At 44.1% G+C, this 4,950-nt stretch overlaps 1 pseudogene; it reads right to left on the reverse strand.

Annotated features, from left to right (window-relative positions):
• Positions 1-947: 947 nt before the first annotated feature.
• LOC147017105 (uncharacterized) lies at positions 948-1,919 on the reverse strand (annotated as a pseudogene).
• Positions 1,920-4,950: the final 3,031 nt, after the last annotated feature.

Below are 4,950 nucleotides of genomic sequence, written 5' to 3' on the forward strand. Positions count from 1 at the left end.
CTTTGGAATAAACTCCTTCACTCTATTCATTCCCATTCTTTCCTCCAGGCCTTCAAAACAGCTGTTCACCACCACCTCTTATCATCCCCCATCCAAATCCTTGATCTTTTCTACCCCTGATAATCCACCCAAGCCCACCTCCTTCAAATTCCCTGCTTTCCTTCCTGACAGTCCCTGTAATGTCCATCTTCTATCCCCCATGTTCCTTGTCCCATCCCTCTCCCTTCCACAGATCTCCAAATGTCTATGTTTCCCACTATTTTGTCCTTCCCACTCCATCCCCTCCTGTCTCATGCCCCCCTTGATGTGCGTTGTGTGTTAACTCTCATACGAGCCTCGACAAGGTATACAAAAAAAAAACGCACCAACCCGAGAAAAGAAAAGCGATAAATCGATACAAGATTTGGGATGAGGTTCTGGTGTATTCCTGTCCATTCTGGGTTCAAAGGTACAGTTAAAATCACCCCCAATGTGAACACTGTGATTTAGATTAACCGCCTGTAAGTGATTGATCACAGAAACAAAGAAGGCTCTCCGTTCTGCACTCTCACCAGGCGCATACACATTGAATAATGTGAAATGGAAATTGTTAATCACTAGTTCAAGAGAGATAAGCCGGCCTTTGACGATCTCCTGGAAGAGGCATGACTCGGGTGTTAGCCGCAATTTCTGTATGAAAGCATCACCCACTGAAAGAGAGGACAGTTTGCTAAAAATGCACTGTCCCCCAAAAAGACGAAAACAATCATACTCCACGTTCTGAGTGTTTCCGAGAATAAAAGTATATCGATGTTCTTCCATCAAAATAAACTTTTCATTTGAGCTTGACAGTTATGGCTTGCACCTCCACCATTCATCTTTAAGGTGTCAAAGGTGTTTTTTTTTTCATTCAAAGGGTTTGGTTGGGTGTTGCGAAATCTCAAGACCGGCTTTCATAATGAATTTGTTCATGGGAAATCATTGGCCTTTCTCATGATTTCTTTTGTGATTTGATTAAATGAAACTAGATCAGGAAATTTATCTTTGATAACTACATTTCGCTGTCTATAAGTTTCATTTAAAAAAGAAAGAACGAGTTGAGGAGCTATCATTGGCTGATCAAACGGAGACTGAGACAACTCAGGGACCTCGACATCATCATCAGATTAAGACAGATCGGACAATGTACCTCCCGGGTGGAGGATGTCAGCCTCTGTAGTCCCTCACGGAATGCTCAGAATCTCTGGAGATTTGCTGGAAAGCTCTACTGTTTTGCCATAATTTCCCTGGTGTTCCTTATGCTGAACAGGAGTGTGAAACCTTGGTTTCACACTCTTGCGGAAGCTTATCTACCAATTCAATTGGAGATCCGGGAGTACAATTTTGAATCTGCATCGGTAAAGGGGCACTGAAGAGGGATGTGTCGATCGCCCTCTGCTCGTTCACAGTAGTTAGTGATGGTTAATTTGAAGGTTAAGCAACGTCTTCAGCATCACCATCGACTTCACCCAAACAACAATTTGAACTTCCAGAATTCATCTGCAAACTCAAGTGTATTTTCCTCAACTACAGGAGCTACTTCACCATATTTTTTTTTTCTTCTTTCAATAAACGTTGAAACATGTGGAACATATTGAGGTGTATTTTCAGCCACACTGTCCTCCAATACCACCTCCTTTGCAGTATGGATAGAAAAACGAGTAGCTGATGCTCTTTGATTTTTATTTTTTTTTGAAATAATAAGATCCTCATTCATTGCTTCACTATATCAGCATATATATCAGCAGGAATAGTTGTCGAATTTGGATATACCTTATTTACTCTAAAGGAAGTGAAGTACTATCGCTTTCAACACTGAATACCGGGGTATTGTTATCATTCGTCTCACTGTAGGTGGGAACAGCAGGAACAGTTAAACTAATGGGATTCACTTCAGTCCATTAAATGGGATTTGAAGTATTGGTTCACGAGTCAGTAAGTGACCACAATATTCGTTATGGGTGTGTGTTTGTCTGTCTGTCCTGAGCATAGCTCCGTGGGTTTTGATCCGATCTTGATAAAATTATGGTGCAAGGTTTGTATCATGATCTAGTTGTGTTTTCCGGAGAATGGGCGTGCTGCGCCCATTATGGGCGGAGCCACGCCCAAAAAACGTATTTTTAGGGAGTAGCCGGTTTCAAGTTGCATCTTCTCCGAGGGGGTTTGTCGAATCTGGCAGGGGTTTTCGGTATTTGGTTAGCCCAATGGTTAGTCCCAAGGTCAAGGTCACAAGGTCATGAACTTAGAAAATGTCAAAAAATCAATAAATTGGGCATAGAGCTCCTAGGGTTTTCAACTGTTTTGAATGAAAGTTGGTATGCAAGTAGTGCTGTTCGAGTACTACAACTTTCATCCTTTACGTTTTTCCCAATTCCCGCCAGTTTGCCCGTGGCGTCCCCTCGAAGGTCAAAAAATAAAAAAGGCGAACTGTGTACATTGCTCGTGAACCATCACCGTCTCCAGACTTGTTAATATCCTTTTTGCAATCCGTATCTACATGACCATTTTCACCACACTTTAAACAAAGTTTATGGCAGAAATGTTGAACATGACCAAAGGCTCCACAGAGAAAGCACGTTAACGAGGATGATGATGTATACATTTGATACTTGTGAACGTTGTAATTTACCTTGAATGAAATGTTCAATCCCATGTCATCACTACAATCGGAAAGTACCATGTACACCTGTCGACAAAGTTGTATCACGTATTTTATCCTTTTGTCACGGCTCCTTTCGGTGGATCATTGACATTCTCGAAACAACTCTTCCATAACGAGACAGGACTGACACTAGTGTGTCATTCGGTATGGTGGAGCATTTGATACCGATTTTAATCGCGGGAGTATCCATGGGGAATGCTAACATAAAAACACCACTCTTGGTGGTTAACCCCGCACTCACAATATCGTGAACAAAATTTTCAACAGACACGAACACAACAAACTTTCAGATTCATTTGCGACGCAGCTCGGACCCGATTATACTCCCGACTGCAAGGACGACGTCCTCAGTAAGGACTGCTTCTGGCGGAACACACATGAGCGCATTTTTCTGAGTTAAATTATCAAGCTCCTCACACTGAGGATGTGTATTCACCATGATGGCAAGTTAACACCTCTTTGCCTGGACCAGACAAGAAGGTTAAAAATATGCGAATTAAAATAAATTAATAATGAGACAAATTTATATGAAACAAAACGCTTATGAAGCCTCATCAAAAATGGGTCAACCAAACCCAAGTTTTCTCCCTTCCTCTCCCTTCCTTCCTTCCTCTCCCTTCCTTCCTTCCTCTCCCTTCCTTCCTTCCTCTCCCTTCCTTCCTCTCCCTTCCTTCCTCTCCCTTCCTTCCTCTCCCTTCCTTCCTTCCTCTCCCTTCCTTCCTTCCTCTCCCTTCCTTCCTTCCTTCTCCCTTCCTTCCTTCCTTCTCCCTTCCTTCCTCTCCCTTCCATCCTTCCCCTTCATTCCACTTCCTTCCACATCCTTCCTCTCCCTTCCACTTCCTTCCTCTCCCTTCCTCCCTTCCACTTCCTTCTTCTCCCTTCCTCCCTTCCTTCCTTCCTCTCCCTTCCTCTCCCTTCCACTTCATCCTTCTCCCTTCCTTCCTCTCCCTTCCTTCCTCTCCCTTCCTTCCTCTCCCTTCCTTCCTTCCTTCCTCTCCCTTCCTTCCTCTCCCTTCCTTCCTTCCTCTCCCTTCCTTCCTTCCTCTCCCTTCCTTCCTTCCTCTCCCTTCCTTCCTTCCTCTCCCTTCCTTCCTTCCTTTCTTCCTTCCTTCCTTTCTTCCTTCCTTCCTTTCTCTCTTCCTTCCTTCCTTTCTCCCTTCCTTCCTTCCTTTCTTCCTTCCTTCCTTCCTTTCTCCCTTCCTTCCTTCCCTCCTCTCCCTTCCTTCCTTCCTTCCTCTCCCTTCCTTCCTTCCTTCCTCTCCCTTCCTTCCTTCCTTCCTCTCCCTTCCTTCCTCTCCCTTCCTTCCTTCCTTCCTCTCCCTTCCTTCCTTCCTCTCCCTTCCTTCCTTCCTTCCTCTCCCTTCCTTCCTTCCTTCCTCTCCCTTCCTTCCTTCCTTCCTCTCCCTTCCTTCCTTCCTTCCTTCCTCTCCCTTGCTTCCTTCCTTCCTCTCCCTTCCTCTCCACAACAAAACAGCTGCACAGAGCCTTCACGACACCACACCCGAAAAAACGAACGATATATATATATATATATATATATATATATATATATATATATATATATATATATATATATATATATATATATATATATATATATATATATATATATATACAGTAGAGGTGACGATCTGTGAGCAGCAATATGGGTTTATGCCAGGAAAGAGCACCACTGATGCGATGTTTGCTTTGAGAATGTTGATGGAGAAGTATAGGGAAGGCCAGAAGGAGTTACATTGTGTGTTTGTGGATTTAGAGAAAGCTTATGATAGGGTGCCAAGAGAGGAGTTGTGGCATTGTATGAGGAAGTCGGGAGTGGTGGAGAAGTATGTGAGGATCGTGCAGGATATGTATGAGGAAAGTGTGACAGCGGTGAGGTGTGCGGTAGTAATGACGGACCGGTTTAAGGTTAAAGTGGGATTGCACCAAGGATCGACTCTGAGCCCTTTCCTGTTTGCAATGGTGATGGACAGGTTGACGGACGAGATCAGACTGGAGTCTCCATGGACTATGATGTTCGCGGATGACATCATGATCTGTAGGGAGAGTAGGGAGCAGGCTGAATCGAGCCTTGAGAGGTGGAGGTACGCACTGGAGAGAAGGGGAATGTTGGTCAGTAGGAGTAAGACGGAGTACATGTGCGTAAATGAGAGGGAGGGTGGTGGTATGGTGCGGTTGCAAGGAGTTGAGGTGGGGAAGGTGGATTGGTTTAAATACTTGGGATCAACTGTCCAAAGTAACGGAGAGTGTGGGAGAGAAGTGAAAAAGAG

Source organism: Eptatretus burgeri, chromosome 11, assembly GCF_056783735.1.
Source record: "Eptatretus burgeri isolate ZD-2024b chromosome 11, Ebu_testis_v1, whole genome shotgun sequence".
In the NCBI taxonomy this organism is placed as follows: Eukaryota; Metazoa; Chordata; class Myxini; order Myxiniformes; family Myxinidae; genus Eptatretus; species Eptatretus burgeri.